The 18601-nt window shown below is 47.0% G+C and overlaps 1 protein-coding gene across 3 annotated transcripts in view; it reads right to left on the bottom strand.

Moving 5' to 3' along the window:
* The window catches only part of PKIG (cAMP-dependent protein kinase inhibitor gamma), a 35703-nt gene extending 17633 nt beyond the window's left edge, over positions 1–18070 (bottom strand). Inside the window, exons 1-2 of one of the 3 annotated variants that reach the window (XM_075011369.1) lie at positions 18017–18070; positions 8655–8725 (exon numbers count right to left, since the gene is read on the bottom strand). The gene's annotated coding sequence lies outside the window, so the exon portion shown is untranslated. Of the gene's footprint in view, positions 1–8654; positions 8726–16594; positions 17008–18016 lie in introns of those variants that run through there. The other 2 variants (XM_075011367.1, XM_075011368.1) reach the window with 2 other exon arrangements.
* Positions 18071–18601: the final 531 nt, after the last annotated feature.

Below are 18601 nucleotides of genomic sequence, written 5' to 3'. Positions count from 1 at the left end.
CCACCTGCTGCTCTCCGCACAGTCTGCTGCTGCGGTTCTGAGGACCCCGCATTGCTCTGCCAGTGCACCTCAGCTCTGGGCTTGTAGCATCCCTCACTGCTCCCCTCACAGCCTCCTCCTGCATAGCTCGGCCTTTGGATTTCAATCCTGACTTGCTCTTGCTGCGCCTCCTGTTATCCCACAACTTTCCCAGCACACCTCCATCCTCACCTTCTGCCTGAGCTCCGTGTACCTCAGACAGTCAGTCAGCACAGCTAGGGCCCTGCAGCACCTTCAGCTAGCGCCATCCCCCAGGCTCGTCACACGTCTGCCAAAAGGCCTCATTCTAGAGCCACCATAACTCCCACCCCCCACCAGTGACACTGGACTTGCCTCTGATATTGCACTGGCACAGATCCCAGCAGAGGTAGAAAGCGTGTCTGAGTGAGCGAGCAATGAAAAGAGGCGAGGGGAAGTTACGTACGGTATCCCCCATCTGCCACCTCACAGGGCACAAACCAGCATCGCGCAAACTATGACAGGGGCCTGGCTGTGAGACAGAGGGTGCGTTTACCCTGCACTGAAAAGGGTGATTGTAACATGTAGACATGCCTGAGCCAGACTCTGTGTTCTGGCCCCAGCCTGACCCACGAGCTGGGTTGCCACTGGCTCCCAACAACCGTGGGCAAGCCCCCACCTCTAGCGTCAGGAGTTGTGTGACAATTGCAGCTTTCATTGTCCCTCTGAGAGCAGGGAAAGGTCTGAAAATCTGACCCATGTGCCCTTGAAGCGATCAGAAACCAGAATGGGGCAAAAATCACCTCCTGAGGTATTTATTTATCAAAAAGTCATGAGTTCTGGAGTCCTGGATCGCTAATTTGAATGTTCGGGGTTGACAATACAGGTAACATGACGTCTTCTTCTGCATTAAACTGCTCCCTCTGGGCAGCTGGCGTCTGAGATGTGACTCCAGGGACTGAAACCCAGTTATAGGTGAGGAGCTGGAGTCTAGTCTACCTCACAAAAAGCCCACAGCTTTGGTCACCGGGTTCCATATTCTGCCCTGTGCAATGCCCCAATCTGTTACTGGGGATGAGGAGGCCTGACCCAGAACAAACCCAGCTTGGTTCTCAGGAGACATGGGCAGTAGGGTTGCCAGGTGTCCAGTACTGAACCGGACAGTCCGGTATTTGGGCTTTCTGTCCAGTTAAAAAAATACCAGACATATAAATGGCTGGTACGTTTGCGGAGGACATCTGGGAACCCTTGGGCAGCAAGGGGGGAAGCTTTCGGCTTACAAAGGGAGCATTTATGCCCTTAGGCAGAGAAATAATTAACGTAGAGGCCACGATGACATTTGTCCACAGCTGTCCCATTCAGAGCAGGCCTGCTAAGGGTGTCATACCTCTCCAAGGCCCAGTCCTGGTTCTTGTCTGAACCCTAGTGGAGGTGGAGAGAGAGGGAAAGAAGGAAAGTGCCAACAGAACACCATAGTTTGCTTCTCTGCTCACATTCCCACCGCCCTCAGTAGCATCTGTCTGCCTGCACAGGCCCAATCCTGCCCAGCCTCACTGTGGTAGGCATTCTCCTCTGAAGTTCAGTTTCAGACCAAGCTAAGTTTCCCTGTTAGCTGAGAGACCAGCTCCTCCGCTGCTGGGAGTCACTGTAGTTCTGGTCAATGGAGTTATGCCACCTGACCCGCTCCCCCGAGGAGCTGGCTACTGCTTGGGGATGGAAGAGCCACTGTACCAGTCTGGCTCCCTACATGAGGGCAGGGTTGATTTCATTCTACTTTAGGGAGACAAGTCTAGGGTCTACCCTGAAAAATCCTTCATGACAGTGATTCTACAGGCCCCCTGGGCAATCAAGCTTTTATTATGTTTTTTTCTGCGATCTGTCTTGATTTTTTTTCAAAGTTCCATTTTAAACCTCTTGCTGCCACTTGGCGGCACATGGATTAATGGAAATAATTGGTCCCTTCACTCAGCCGCAGCCAGTTGCCATGACAGCGTTTGTCTTTTTGCTTTGGTCCCATGCTGAATTTGTTTTACACATCCCACGGTTTCTAAGCGTTAATAGACTGGGGGTCTTTCTTTTCTACACCCTCCAGGGAAGACGTGCATTACCGAAGAGCAGGGCTCCACTTGCAAGGTGGGGAATCCGTGCAGACCGAGGGCTGCAAGTGACGGTCTCTGCACAGGAGCCTTCTCTAGGCAGGCTGACCATCCAGCCCATTTTCCCCAGGACACTCCCTTATTTACGCTGTCTCACAGGCAGCCTGACTTTTTTAAGAAAATAGGCAAATTGTCCCATATTTTGCTGGGCTCCTGTTCCCTGGCACCCTGTGTCTTGGGGTGGCAGCCTCTCCTGGCAGGGAGCTCCCTCACTGGGTGGCTCAGGGGAGCTCCTCTGTGGGGCAACTGCCTTGTTCCCTAGCACCCCACAGTGGCCGCCCCTGCTGCCAGCGAAATCCACAGTGGGACAGCTGCTTCATTCCCTGGTGCCCTGCACTTAGGGGATGCAGCTCTTGCTGCCAGGGAGCCCCCGCCACAGGCCAGATGTCTTGTTCCCCAGCCTCCCACACCTCAGAGAGGCAGTTCCTGCTTCATTCCATGGCCCCCACTGCTGGGAGGCTTTGGAACACCCCCTCCACCGGGGCTCTGGAGCCCCCATCCTCCACTCCCCTTCATCCCTGGTGCCTCCCCATTGGACGCTGCAGCGCCCCCATCCCTGGTGCCTCCCCCTGGAGCAGGAGCCCCATTGCCAAGGCACCCTGACATGGGACAGTAGTCCCACCCTCCTCCCTGGAGGCCGATGTCCCATATTTGCCATAGGGCAATGTGGTCACCTTATCTCTAGGAAAGAGAAGTTTCAGAGCGCTGAAGTTAACTATCTAGATTTAAAAGAACAAGAGCTGGACTCAGAGAACTGGGATGATCCAGCACCCACATGAGTACATTAGGCACTAAGATAAGACCATCTCTGCTGGAAGGAAACCAGCAGTGCCTTTCGGACCCTTTATCCTGGCCTAAGCAGTCACAAGACCCTGCGGTAGACCTGGTGGTAGAGCACCTTTCCACCAGGTTGTGATGGAGTGGGGGATACCTGTGTGTATGTGAGTGGCTCACAGAGGGTGTGGGGCTCCTGCTGAGGGTAACCCTGACGACCAGGTAACACCTTTGTACTAAAGACAAAGGAGGAGGTGGAGCCTGAGGGGTTTGAATTGGAACTGGGAGTTGGAAGCAGTTAGTCTGGGGGCTGGGAGAGAGTGAGAAACAAAGGAGGGGGCCAGGCCCCAGCTCTGGGGGCCTCTCGGGGCCTCCTCTCCCCAACATGGATTGAACTGGCTGTCTCTGCCTGCTGCACTAACTCCTCTGTACAATGCTGTGTCCTGTCGGCTAATAAACCTGCTGTTTTCCTGCTGAGTAAGAGACTCTCCTGCCTGCGAACAGGGTGCAGAGCTTGGGAAACCCCCAAACTCCATCACACAGGTATGACCACAGGTAGCACAGCAGGGAGGGGTCAGGGTTGGACAAGGTAGGTTTAGGTCTGCGGTCTGCTACCTGCAGCTCCAGGGCCACATGCGGCTCTTTAAGGACGTCTTTCTGGCTCCCGACACTATAATTACAAAGTTACAAAAAAGAACCTAATTGTTTTTGCTAAACGGTGAGCATCCAACAATGAACAACTCATACCTAAATTGCAAACAATATGTGCTCTCAAAATGTTGGATAACTCCCCCTTTAATATGGGCAGTGCATTGCAGGATATGACGCTGTATCTGGCTGTTTCTATACATGCCACTTTCTCCAAAAGTGGCATGCTAATAAATGGCCTGAAATATGCTAATGAGGCATGCATGTAAATTCCCAGCACCTAATTAGCATAGGGTCACATGATTTGGAATCCAGGAGAAGCTCTTCCAGACTCCAAAACAGCAGGTAGAAGCGTGGCCCCTGGGGGATCTTCCAGAAGGAAGAAAATTTTCAGGAAGAAGGGGCGTCCGGAAGGAGTACTTCCTTCTGGAAGATCCCCCCAGGGGCCACATCTCTGCATGCTGTTTAGGAGTCCGGACTCCAAATCATGTGACCCTATGCTAATGAGGCACTGGGAATTTACATCCACACCTCATTAGCATATTTTAGGCCATTTATTAGCACGCCACTTTCGGAGAAAATGGCATGTGTGGAATCGGCCTCTGTGTTTTGACCGTGTTGCTAAGAGAGTCTTGATTCTGAAAAGGAAAAGGAAACTTGCAGCATTCCTGCAGTGAAGGGCAACACGCATTTTAAGAAAGAAAAGTGAAATTAAACGCGAGGTAAAATTGGCATAATTAAAGTGGGTTCAGGAGCGAGAGTCAGGAAGATAGTAGTAGAAACACACATGTATGTGAAGGGTGAGGAAACAGACTATGTAAGAAGTTTGTGAATGTCCTGGAGTAAACCTATATCACGTTACAAATTATTGTGTGTGCACTGTTCTTAACATAAGGGTTACAAAAAGTATGATTTGACATTATTTATAAAGGACCATCTCGTATTCACAGGCATTGCGGCTCTTGAATGATTGATGTTTTACCGAATTCAAAAAAAATGGCTCTTCCTCCTATTTTGGTTGCTGACCCCTGGTTTAGGGCATACTGGCCGTGTCTACACTAGCCCCAAACTTCAAAATGGCCATGCAAATGGCCATTTCGAAGTTTACTAACGAAGCACTGAAATGCATATTCAGCGCTTCATTAGCATGCGGGCGGCTGCGGCACTTCGAAATTGACGCGCCTCGCCGCCGCGCGGCTCGTCCTGACGGGGCTCTTTTTCGAAAGGACCCCGCCTACTTCGAAGTCCCCTTATTCCCATCAGCTCGTGGGAATAAGGGGACTTCGAAGTAGGCGGGGTCCTTTCGAAAAGGAGCCCCGTCAGGACGAGACGCGCGGCGGTGAGGCGCGTCAATTTCGAAGTGCCGCGGCCGCCCGCATGCTAATGAAGCGCTGAATATGCATTTCAGCGCTTCATTAGTAAACTTCGAAATGGCCATTTGCGTGGCCATTTCGAAGTTTGGGGCACGTGTAGACGTAGCCACTAAGTCCCTGGCTGTTCTGAAACGCTACAAAGCCCCTGGAAGGCTATTGCAGCAGTCACAATATAACACAGCCTTCAGGCCTGCTCTAACCTGCACCAGCCTGGTCCTCAAGAGCCTCAGGCTAGGGTAGCCACAGTGCCTCCCCATCTGACCTGGGACAGGTTTTGTATCAGGATAGAGAAGAGCCCAGGGCACTATATCTGCCACATGCCAGAGATGTAACACAGGGAGCCTCATGTTTCTGGGATGAGCTGTTCTTTGGTGGTTAGTCACTACCAGAGTCCAACCCAGATGTACGTGCCTTTCACAGAGCACTAGGGGGGAGAGATATCACAGCTCAGCCAGGAACCTTAAGGTAGATATTTTTCTCAATTTGCATTTTCCCTGGGGGATTATTTTATTGTTTGTATAGAAGATATTAATAAAACAATGACTATTGAAAAGGCTGAGCTGCACAAACCAGGCTCTGATCACAAGTGTATTTCCACTGAAAGAGTGAAGCCTACCTCATGCCCCCACAATGCATTAAAACAACCAGATTTTTCCCAAATGAACCACCTGTCAGGATTCAAACTGCAGTTTACTTCTCCTAATAGCCCTAGCCTTGGGTAGGCCATTGAAAGCTACATCCCCTGGCAGCTTTGCAGAGCCTGTGGGGAACCAGGCAGGAAGGGTGAAAGGGTTGGGGGAATAGCTACAGCTGAGGCTGATTTTCAACAAGGGCCAGCTGCTTCTCCATGCATAAAAGGAAGCTGGAAGAAACAAGGTAAGTGTAGTGAATTGAATAGGAGTAGGGCATGGCTAGTTTGGGGAACTACTTTGCTCCTGTTCAGGGAGAAAGGGAGAGAGAGAAGAGGATTTGATGTGATCTCTGCTTACCTCATGAGAAAGGGAGGTACTAGGGTGCTCTTGTTTTTTGAGAAAGCTGTTCACTTTGCTAAGCAGGGAGAAGCCCAGTGGAAAAAGCTGTCTTGCAGGCTAGGGGTATAGAACTGGCAACCTAAGAGAGCTCAGGGAGATTGTGTGAGCACAGTGTGCACAGAACCTAGGGCACCTATATCCTTTTCCTCCTTGTCAGACTTCCACTAGGCAGGGAGCATCACATTCAACCCTCCAAAGAAGTATTCCTTTCTAATAGGATCTGAAGGTCCTGGGGGATAGACAGCAACCTTACTTCTAGGTCAGGTCCCTAGCAGCTCTTCCTAAGAGTGCAGAAATAAGGTGGATGGCCCTTGAGAATGTTACTATGGAAAGAGCCTGGCTGATTAACAACCCTGGCTCTAACTGGCTCCCGAGGTACTATTTTAGATATTCTTCCCTCCCACTACAAGAAAACAAAACAGCTTACATGATCCATAATAGGGCTGTGGCAATGTTTGCCTTGAACCACAATGGAAAATCCCTGCCTGTGAGGGTATATGAAAAAATGAGACTGTGAATTAATCTCCATGCGGAAGTTGTGAAGTTGTCCTCAGTGGTTTTCAGGCAAGACCAGACTAGACACCCAGGTGCTAGGGACAACGTAGGCATACTAGAATCAGGCCTGTTGTGCTGCAGGGTGTGGCTAGGTGACTCAAGGCCATTCCAAATGGTTTTGCTATCCTAAAATTCTCTTCACCTGCTATGTAGAATCGCTGAACCTTCTTAAGACTTCCCACCCAAAGAGCAATAATGTAGCTGGGCTGAAACAGCTCTTCCTCCATATGTTTTGGGAAAGAAAGGTTGAGAAATCCTTTTCTGACGTGCATTAGCAACAGGTGCTTCTTCCACCAGGCAGGTTAAAATTTAAATCATGCTCTATGCAAACTGCAGAACTAGAGACAGATGCACAAGCAGATGCTGCAAAGTCAGGTGCAGCAGTTTCCCCCCCAAATGGACTTTACTGATTTAATCAGCAACACAAAAAAAGTTCCCAAGCAGGTATTTGATGCATCCACAGAGGTTCCACCTCCCCATGTTTTGCTAGCCTCGGATATACGCTGTCTCAAACACCGGAGGAGCAGAGTGCTGTGCCCGGCAGGGATGTGGCAAACCACTGAGAGGATTTGCAGGAAAAAAATGAGGCTGTATGCACCAGAGAATCCCTTTAAATATGGCCACTTCTACCAAAGCTGCAAAGCTGAAGTAGTGATGGCAGAGGGCTCCATGTTACCAGCCAGTATGTAGCAAGAGCAGCATAGCTGATACCTTAGTAGAGTGGGGGACAGGAGAGGGCAGGCACCGATGGAAGTCTGATTGCATGGATCTATCTGCCAGCACAGTGGGGAAGCAGTGGCTGCAGAGCTAGAGGACTCTGTCCACCGGGTCTCTTCAAAACCCCTTCAAAACTCAGGCTTCGCAAAAGCGGGATTTGGGCCTCACCGTGGATTTTTAGATTTACTCAACACAGAGTTCGGGGCTGTGACGTGCATTTGGATAGGCAAGAAAGGTTTAATGAACGTGTAAGGGCAGTGTGTAACAAAGGGTGTATGTACTTACAAGAGCAAGGAGCCGGTGGCACCTTAATGACTAACAATTGTATCAGGGCATGGGCTTTCGTGAGTTGCAGCTCACTTCCTCAGATGTACAAAGCGAAAGCAACAGCTGTTAAGGGTACAAAGATGGGAGTGTTACACCCGCGGTAACTCAGGCAGCCTGATTGTGACCTACTCCAACAGGGATGAGAATACCTAAAGGGGAAAGAGGACCCATTGTCTTCAGAATGCTACACACTGAGAGACAGCAGAGCATGGCTTGCAAGAGCGTGTGTCCTGGCAGCCAGCATTTCACTATGGTTTGGTATAAGTACCTTGCTGTGGCATAACCCAAGGACGGATAGGAAACGCATGTGGAACTGTACAGCAGATAATCTCAGAGAGGTAGCTGTGTTAGTCCGTATCTTCACAAACCAAAAAAGCAGTCCTGTAGCACTTTAAAGAGTAATAAAATGATTCGTTAAGCGGTGAGCTTTCATGGGACAGACCCACTCCTGCAGAGCTGGAAAATCCTGATCTGCGATGAAGAGAATTTAACAGAAAGATAGAAAAAAAATGAAATAAAAACTGACGAATAAGCTAAATAGGACAAAAGTAGGAGAGGAGGGGAAAGGGGGAAGAAAAAAAGTTTCTGCAAGTGTCTACTAGGTTAAGTGGGCTGCCCGGGATTACAATGAATATCAAAGGTGGGGAAACTGTCCTTGTAATGCGCAAGGTAATTGAGATCTTTCTTGAGTCCGAGGTGAAAAGTATTAAACTTAAGAATGAACTCCAATTCAGCTGTCTTCCTCAGTAAGATGGGGTTAAAGTTTCTGTTGTAGAATGCACACTTTTAAATTTGGGATGCTATGACCTGCTCCACTGAAATGCTCACTGAAAGTTTTATGCATATTCAGGTTCCTAATGTCCAATTTGTATCCATTCATTCTTTGGCAAAGTGATTGTCTAGTTTGTCCAATATGCATAGCAGAGGGGCATTGCTGGCACATGATGGCATATATAACATTGGTGGAAGTGCAGAAATATGAGCCCCACGTCAGTTACACAATCATACACCCTGTAAACGAAAATCAACCCACCCAGCTGCCTTTCCAAATAACTACTTAGAATGTAAAGTCTTACCTTATTTAATTGACCTTTCTACTATCCATGCCTTCAGATGTTCAGCTGCATACACATCAGGGCAAATGTTTCTGAGGAACAGGAGAAAAGAAAAATAAGGAATAGCCACTTTTTCTTATATTTAAGTAGTAAATTCAGTGTGTGGGCCTCTCTTCAAACTTATTTGTGACCACAGCTGGCATGTGCTGAAAGAGCCTTGCCCAAAAGGCTGGGAACTTGGCTTTCTGGAGCCAGACTTGACGGACACAAAGGCGGGAGCTCATCTACACTTAACCTGTGGTGTGAACCATGAGGTCTACACCAGGGGTTGCACCAGTGCAGCAACCCTGCTGAAAATAATCCCAGTGCAGACAAGGCCTAGGAAAAGGCCAGGCTTCCCAAAGTGATTTCTCTTTTCTCTCTCCATTTTACTTCTTTGTTTAACTGATTTGTACAGGGTAAAGAAGTGAAATGACCTCGCTTCAGAGACCCTGAACTCAGCCAGCTTAGAGCATCCACTGGCTCCCTCAAGAATGCTAATAAATTTCAGTTTTCAGCTAAACAGGTGTTGAAAGCAGTAAAACGTCTCTGTTAGGCTCTTTCAGACCAGAGAGGACATATGGTACTGTGCTCTCAGATGATTTGTTTAGGTTATGGTGTGTGTCTTAGGTTTACTCACCATTGCCTGCAGCTGCACGGCCTCCCTATATCCCTGAACCAAATAAATTTCCCCTGTGGTCCTAACAACTACTGGCTGACTGCAATCTCCTGACCTGCAAAATCCAGCCAACACACTCATTTATTTGTGCAGCTGTTTGAGCTATCAGACGGACTGGAACATCATGGACTGTTTTTTCCCTTTCTCCCAGAAGCAAATATTATCAGAAAGGAAAATAAAAATAGTCTGATGATACAAAAACCAGCTGGTGCCACAATTTTAACTGGTTTCATTTTTTAGCTCCCTGTACTGCCATGAAAGGCATATTCTATCACCAGCTGCAACCCTAGTGCAGATCTTCCACCTTTTCTTTTTGAGGGGGGCTTTCCACTGAATTAGCGAGTGATGAAAACATGAGGGGTAGGGCTGGCTCTGCCACTGATGCCTGTGTAACCTTAGGCAAATCACTTTGCCTTTGTGCCCCTGTTTGCTCATCAGTAAACTGGAGTTATTCTTAATACTTGCTTCTCTCACAGAGGGAGTTGGGAAGCTTGCTCGTTTGATATAGGGAAGCACTCTGAGATGCTCAGATGATGGGTATATAAATACAAAATACTAATTATTATCATTAGTGAGTGTCCCACTAAAGAAGGAAAAATTGGACCGCACACTTTAACTGCATTGTTTACTCCTTTGACAATCAGGAGCTCTGTTGACATCCAAGGCTGGAAACAAAGTAGCAATCTCACAGGTCTGGCAAAATGTGTTGCCTACAGGAGGGCATCAGCCAGGCACATGAATGTAGGAAGGAAGGATGCCCACCCTGAAAGTCCAAGCTCTTTTATTTTGCTCCTTTGCCCTCCTGTGGCTCACTGGCTGTGCAGCCCAAGGAGCCAGTGCTTCAGACTTACTGAGAACACCTGTGCGTCTGTGCCCTAGGAGGAGCTTAAAACAGACCCATAAAAGCCATGCTCACCTGAACTAGCATGTGAGGAGGTAGGATTGTACAGACCTGCTCTTCTGGGATGGAATTCACCTTTCCAACCCACTGGCATCCACAGTCTTGATTCCAGCTTATGGACTGGCAAAGTGAGCACTAACCCACCCTCTTCTGCTTCGCAGGGAAACTGGGCCATTGGATGTGCATTCATGAGGGTTAACAAGGCTCATTCCATACAGAGCTAGACAGACCTGGCATGTAGCCCCCTCTGGAGGGAGTGCAGGGCCCCCCTGTTCAGACAGTGCTGCTCATGCATCCTCCCAGCAAGAGTTATTGCTGGGTTAACGAGATGCAAAGGCCTTTCAGGTAGGGGTGACTTTTGCACAACGGGACTATGTGTTCACCTTGTAATTGAAGGAGTCTCATTCTGGGCTTTGCATAAGCGGCTGAAATAACTGATTGAGGCATATTGGCACTTCAGAGCTTTATCTAGTAACTTTAATGTGCAGTTACCCCAGTGTGCCTGATCATCTGAACCTGACTGTGAATGAATTATACTAATATTAAACTTACACTTGCCAGCGAGTTACAGAATGGACCTGCACAAATCCACCATAAGGTGGACAGAAAGCTGTCTAGGTCATCAGGCTCAATGGACAGATAGACAGATAGATAATCTGTGGCTCTTTGCACTCTATCCACAGCATAGTTTGCCCAGCTTTCCAATGGAAGCTGCATCGAAAACACAAAAGAGGCTCTTAATCTCCAATTGGTTGGCCATCCCAGGCCTAGACAAATTGGAGGATTGGGTCAAAAGAAATCTGATGAGGTTTATCGAGGACAAGTGCACAGTCTAGCACTTTGAACACAAGACTCCCATGCATGGCTGCAGGCTGGGGACTGACTGGCTAAGCAGCTGTTCTGCAGAAAAGGAACTGGGCATTACAGGGACTTGATGCTGGATATGAGTCAAGAGTGTGCCCTTATTGCTAAGAAAGCTAACAACATATCGGGCTGCATTAGTAGGAGCGTTGCCCACAGACTGAGGGAGTGACTCCTCTACTCGAAACTGTTGAGGACACATCTGCAGTTTTGAATCCAGTCTCCCATTTCAACCACACTACAGAAAAGATAACAAGACATTGAAGAAAGTCCAAAAGAGGATAACAAAAATGATTAGGGAGCAGGGGCACATATTTTTGAGCAGAGGCTAAGGGAACTGGTCTGCAGAAGAGAAGAGTGAGGGAGGATTTGAGAGCAGTCATCAACTACCTGAACAAGTGTTCCAAAGAGGATGGAGCCAGGTTATTCTCAACCGTGGCAGATGAGAGAACAAGGAGCAATGGTCTCAAGCTGTGGGGGGGGAGGTCTAGACTGGATATTAGGAAAAAAACTATTTCACCAGGAGGGTGGTGAAGCACTGGAATGGGATACCTAGGAGGTGAAGGAATCTCCATCCTTCCAAGATTTTAATGCCAGGTTTGACAAAGCCTTGTCTGGAATGATTTAACTGGGCTTGGGCCTGGTAGGAGCAAGTGGTTGGAATATATGATTTTCTGAGGTCTCTTTCATGTGAAACTGACTGACAACCAGAAAGAGTCTACCCATTGGGCCTGACCATCTATCCAGCTTTCTATCCACCTTATAGTCCATGTATCCAATCCATACTCCCTTAACTTGCAGGCAAGAATATTGTGAGAGACTACATCAAAAGCTTTGCTAAAGTCAAGATATATCACATCCATTGACTTTCCCATGGCCACACAGCCAGTTACCTCATCATAGAAGCTGATCAGATTGGTCAGGCATGACTTGCCCTTGGTGAATCCATGTTGACTATTCCTGATCACTTCCCCTCTTCTAAGTGCTTCATGATCTCAGCATGGTTTCAAAATGAACATATGTTTTGGAAGTCCTGGAACTATTCTTGCATTATTCAGCACTATTTTGCACAGCAGAGGCTCTGGTACCACTTCTGAGCCAGAAGGGAAATCCCAGTTGGAACGCAGCATGCAGAAGGTCAGCCTCACACCTCACACACACGGACAGACAATGGACCGAATTCAGCCTGATGCATATAGTAATTGCCTCATCTGCTCAGATCAGTGACCCAGCCAGTCCTAGACCCTGCCTTCAACAATACATAGCACCAGCTGCTTCAGATAAAAGTGCAAGAGACCCTATGAGGGACGGCCATGTAATATTCCACCCCCACCCCAGTTAGTAGTTGTCCTGAAGAAAACGGTATATGCTGTTTCTTCTAACTCTGGATGTTCACCTCCATATACATGCCTGATCTGTTTTTTAAAATCCCACTAAACTCACAATCTCAGTGATACCTTGTGGTAATAGATTCCACACGTCAGTTATACTCTGCCAAAGTCAGTGGAGCTACCCCCAGGATAAGATGTGCCTAAACTGCCATCACACCAAAAAACCCCAGGTCTTACAAAGCCCTTGTGGGGGTGTCTCCAGGTAGTGACGTGTGATTTGTAACATTTCTAGCGGACACTGGGCATGGAGAAGTGACACAAAGGTCTCAAAGCTTCATCCCAATGTACATATCAGGTTGCAATATGAAGAATTCAGCAAATCATAGTGCAAACTATGAAAATCTATGGGTGGGGGAAATGGACAAATATCCCCTCCAGACTGAGAGACAGTGAAATGTTTGACCGAGGAATAAATGGTTTGAGTTGGGGGAGGAAAGTTTCTCTACATTTTAACTGCTGGCCCCAGACTGGTTGAGTTCTGGAACAATGTTATCACCTGAGCACCGTATAGAAATTATCCTGAGTAGGTGGGAATGCTGCATGCACAATTGTTAAGCATTCCCAGGAAGTGGCATAGAACGATGCTGACATGCGGTGGAACTGACCAACTTCTGACAGCTGCTATTTTGTTAGGGGCTGGGACAAGTCCAGCTGCAGAAATAACAATGACAAAGTGTTCTCCAGGGGACTTGTGGAATTTCCATTCAGCCCAGTCAAGAGTGAGGTTCCTCTCTTGGAGTCTCTCAAATACCCTTACTGCTTTGAATGATTTGCCAGAAGTCCCACAGGCTATTCCATGTGTTCAGATTTGGTTGCTGAATGTTTGGCTTTAAGGTAGTCTTGTAGAAACTGCTGAATTGGGGGTCTGAGTTTTGTGAGCCACTGCAGACTAAGTGGTGCAGATGTGGGACCTGCCTGGGACCTCTGGAGCTTCGTAAAGGCACCTCTCCAGTTTGAGCTAAAAGCCAGCTGGCTCTCAGCTTGGGCTGTGGTGAACACTCATTCTTTCTCTGCGAAGTAGTCCAGGTGACATGGGACAGTGAACCACACCTAGGAGTGTGGATTACACTGAGACTGTGTCAGATGTGGATGAAAAAGGTCAGGGGAAAGTGCCACAGAAATTGGAAGTGTGGTCCAGTGGTTAGGATGTTAGTCTGGACTCTGGCTCACTTTTCTTTTTTCTTTTCTTTTCCCATGGATTTCCTGTATAACTTGGGCAAATCGCAGTATCTCTGTGCATCCATTTCCTGAGTGCAAATGGGGTAGTAATACTTCTGCCCTTTCTTAAAAGACAGTTTTGAAGCTAGATACATTAAAGACAGTAGGTACTCAGACTAGTACGAGGATTATATAAGTACCATAGACAGACAGCACATTCGGCAAATTTGAAAGCATTTTTCATCATATGTTTTGTAAATGGTCCTGCTTCGATGTTCTGATGACTACAGAATTATACTCAACATTCTTCTGAGTGAAAAAAACACATTGGCTACATCTACACGACAGAGATCTTTCGAAAGAAGCTCTTCCAGAAAATCTTTTCCAAAAAAACTTCGTTCGAAAGAGAGCGTCCACACACAAAAAAGCAGATCAAAAGAGTGACTGCTCTTTAAAAAGTGAGTGTCCACACAGACCCCACTCTCTCGGACGAACAAGCCAGGGATTGAAAAATCAGGACCCATGAGGACTGCTCTTTTTAAAAAAAATGTCCTGCAGAGTGTCTACATGTGTTTTCTTTTGAAAGAATTTTTTGAAAGGGGGCGCTCTTCCTGAAATAGGAAAGAGAGAGTGATTTTGAAAGGAGCACCGCATTCTTTCGATTTACTTTTGAAAGAACACTTTGTGTGTAGACACAGCCATTTTGAAAATGGAACAGTCCAACTCACTGTGTAACTCAAATGACCAATCAGAAACTTTCAGCATCTCTATCTAGAAGCAGAAGAGAGCTTTTTTTCGCAATTAACAAAGGCTTAATTTTTTGGTTTAAAATTTTTGAAAATATTCCAAAACCTTAAAAAATAAAATAAAACAAAATTGTAAAAGTCAGTTTTGAAAAGAAAACAAGTTTCACTGAAACTGTTTGTTTGCTGGTCTGTTTGAAAGACAAAAAGCAGTTCTGCTGACAGAAGAGGTTGAATCTGGTGCCAGTTCAAGCTGATGTCTAGTACTTACATCAACAAGGGAAAAGCCACGGTTTCCTGAAAGTCATCAACAGTGGCATCAGTCGTGCCATTCCCAGAGGAGCCCAGTGTCTGGGAGATGTGCATCTACGCATATTCTGATTTGAGGGGTTTTTGGTGCCTTCATTATCATCACCATCTATGGTTAGAGTCCAGCTACTTTACTCTTGATGCCCATTTCTATAAGGTACCTGAGCTTTCACTCTGCTCTTTCATATGCGAAATGGGATCTCTCAATGAACATTAATAACTAAGTGCCTCAGCTCATTTGTGCCAGCCCAGTGCTTTGCGTGGAAGACTTGGTGTTTCTTGTTGTGGTTGAGATGGCTGGGTACCACTGAAATAGGTGACTGGTGGCTCTAGAGATCTTCCGTGAAACTTTATTTGTGGTGTGAATGAGACCAGGTGTTGAGCCTCAACCCATTTGTCCTTGCCAGCCTGGTAGCGCCCCTCATTAGAACAAAGAAGCTTGAGGAGGCTACAGGGTGCTGGCTACCCAGAACTTGGTAGCTCTCTCTAGCTCACAGACTGGGAAATGCAGCACGTGCTTCACAGTTGCCAGACAGGGTCTGTTGTGGCCTGGATCAGCAGTTGTGGAATGGACTGTTGACCACACTATGCGCTGCACCTCCTATCAAACAAAAGGGTGCTGGCAATTCATAGTGCAGAACTCCATGTGCTGCATCTGGCTTGCAGGCTGAAAGTGTGGTGCTCTTTCCAATAGAGATTAGTGTTTGTCCCTCTCTACAGGACTCACCGTCATGCTACTGCTTTAGAGTAATATACTGTCTAGGTATAGCTCTTACTTGGTATATTCTTAGGAGCTCATCCATACATCCATCTCAGGAGAATCTAGGCACCAGTGGGACTGTTCCTGTGAATAAAGCAAGCTGGATTTGGCTGATACTTTGTGGATCTAGCACCATCTCCTGAGCAAATGGAAACATTTCCCTTCCTCCACCCCTTTTCATCTGATCTGAGGCTCATACAATCTGCACCGCCATATGCCACAGCAGTGGCTCAGGGGACAAGCCCCGAACCACAATGGAGGATTTTTCAATCCAGCTTGTAAAGGGTTTTGATGACCTCATCCCACTGAGGCTTTATTTATGGCTTTTCAGTTTAAAACAATTCATTTTGTACATTCGCTTCTAAGGCTGGACCCTACAGCATTCCTGATTCTGCTTCTGTTGAAGCCAGTGGGAAAACTCCTGTTCACATTAATGGTGCAGATGGAACCTTCAGTATCATACTACTCCTTGCAGTCCTTAATATTTCATACTCTAACACGATCGCCTTTTTCACAGCACTACATGTGTGGGACAGTATAAGCGTCATACAGAATCCCTCAGCACAACTCATGGAGTTTCATTTAAACCCGGGAGGCCGCTAAAGCAAGGGTGGAAGATATTCTGTGCCTAGTCACTTTCTAGAAATAAACAAACTACAGAAATCAGACTAGAGGTTCCCAGTGGTGCCACGGAGACAAGTTGCATTTTGATTTCTAAATAATTAATACAATCTCCACTTGCCCTTTGGAGCAAGTACTCAATTTCATTCCTTTCAAGTGGAATGGCAGCCACATCCCTACCGCCCAACCTACGCTAGGTAGAAAAATGAGATTCTCTTTCGTCTACAGTTTGCAGGCAGCTTGATTCTCACAACTGATTCCTAATAGCTTAGACAAAAGTTTAATATATCTTCAAACAAAGAATCCATCAGAGTCACAGTGCTGGCTCCCACACAGCAATCCTGGGAGCTTTGGAGCAGATGAGCACTGTGTTGTAATCACATACTGTACATATTACTGTGTAAAAATAACTACTCCTACGTCCGAGGCCCCATAAATTTCTAGGGTTTGTGTTCATTGCAGCCCATTCCCTCTTAGCAGCATGCAAAACTGTACTTACGGACCACGGCTCCAGCTGCTCTCGGAGTTAAGAAATCAAGCCGTTAATGAAAAATTCCAGGCTGGAACAACCCCGTAGCATACCTGCCCGGTATGGCAAGCGGCCAAGCTGGTCAGTTTATCACGGTTAGTTTCGGACTTAGTTTCCTTGTTCTAACAGCTGCTAAATGAAGTTGCACTTCAAGGGTTTTGGGGGCGTTTCCTACCTCTCTCTCCAAGTAAGTCTCTGTTTGTTGTAATCCAATGCTCAGCCTGATGATGTCAAGCAGCTACTTGCTCAGTTTCCACCTCTCTGCACACAGGAGAATCTATTTCCTTTTAGCAAAAGCTTTGTTTAGATTTGTATGGTAACCTCATCTCCCAGCAGCTGCCTGTGGCATAACATCCTTCCTTCAATTTTGAACACGGCTGCCTTTGTCGCAAGAGGTCTCCTACTTACTGTAACACCCACCAGAGACCTCCTACCTCTTCAGTGCCGTATGTGGACAGCCCTTCTAGGTTCCCCTGGCACATTGTTCAGATTCACTTCTCAGCTGCATGTTGGTATTTTTCCTTTCTGTGTTTTGGTGGGATACACCATAACAACCAACACAGTGAGAACGGTTTTATAGGAGACAGCAGAAGGAAAGACCCAACAATGTACCAATCTTCCATTTTATGGAGTGCTTTTTGCTGCAAAGGATCCCAATGTACACACAAAATACGTTAAAATGTTCTGGAGTCCAGGCACACTTCGACACCACTGAAATGCAGTCAGCGCTGGGGTAAAAAGCAGCACCTATTAACAGCACTGTGCAGACAACTTAGAAACTGCCGTTCCTACCCCAAACAGTTTACAATCCAGTTTAAGACAAAACACAATCAGTGGGTGTGGCACAAATGGAGAATATGCCACATACGCAGAAAGAGTCTGATCCAGTTCCCACCAGAGAGACTGACAGCTTTTCTATAGATTTGGAGAGAACCCAAGGGGAGCAATTTGACAAGAATAACAACAGAGGAGTGAATGCGACTTTTCTAACTTCCCTCTTGCTATGCATGTGGTAAGAACAAAATCAGACTAGTTGTGGGGAGATGTCCCCACCCTCATCTGAACTCAACCTCACTAGCTACCTCCACACCACCTGGGAAAACCCCTTGTACCAAGGAAGGGTAGCTTAGCTGGGTCTGCGGTACCTCCATTTTACTGTCTCCTCCAGAGAGACACTCTTTTTGTGTTCATTAGAAAAGAACAAGCCTCTCTGTAGACTGACACAGACCCACACTGGCCCCTGGCAACATGTGTCAGAAGACAGAAAAGTGCCCAGCAGAAAAAGTAGACAGCAAAAGAAATTGCCATGGCAATTCCAGTAAGTCACAGAGGAAGCAAGTCAGCAAAACCAGGTGCAGCCTCTCTCTTTGTGATCTCCAAGCCCAAACCAACCTGGAGTGCCTAGAATCTCCGAGCATCTTGACTCAGTTCTCTTCTGTTGGGAGTCCAGCTTCGGGAAATGAGTTTGAGCTCCACAGTCGCATCAGTTGACATCAACTGCTCTCTCTATGGTACTTTTGAGTCATGCACTATTACTTACCCAAAAATAACTGTAAGGAATTCATCACTGAACACAAAGTGATGCCTGTCTTACTTAGAAACATGCAACTGGCAGAGGGCGGCTCGGCAGCGTGACTGCTGAGAGACACATTCTGCAGCAACTGCACCAACAGATTGCTCTGCTGATCCAGCAAGGGTTGGAATGCATGCACTTGCACCAACTCAAATGTTAAATGAACCCACAAGACTTGGAGGGTACCACACAAGTGCTTACAGTGTAAGGCCTTTGAGACTGAGACTAGCTTTCAGGTGTCTTGTTGCAGATCTCTAATAGCTACCATCACTGTGCTGTTATTAAATATTAATAAAACACAATAGACATGGAGGATTGTGGGCCCAATAAGTTTGTTCTTTAAATAAAGTGGCTCCTTAGGGATCTTCAATCCTTTCTCCTGTGCCTCCTTCTCCCATTTTCTG

Source organism: Carettochelys insculpta, chromosome 17 (genome assembly GCF_033958435.1).
Source record: "Carettochelys insculpta isolate YL-2023 chromosome 17, ASM3395843v1, whole genome shotgun sequence".
Classification (NCBI taxonomy): Eukaryota; Metazoa; Chordata; order Testudines; family Carettochelyidae; genus Carettochelys; species Carettochelys insculpta.
Note: the sequence above shows the minus strand (reverse complement) of the source record. Positions and strands in the feature narration are given on the sequence as shown.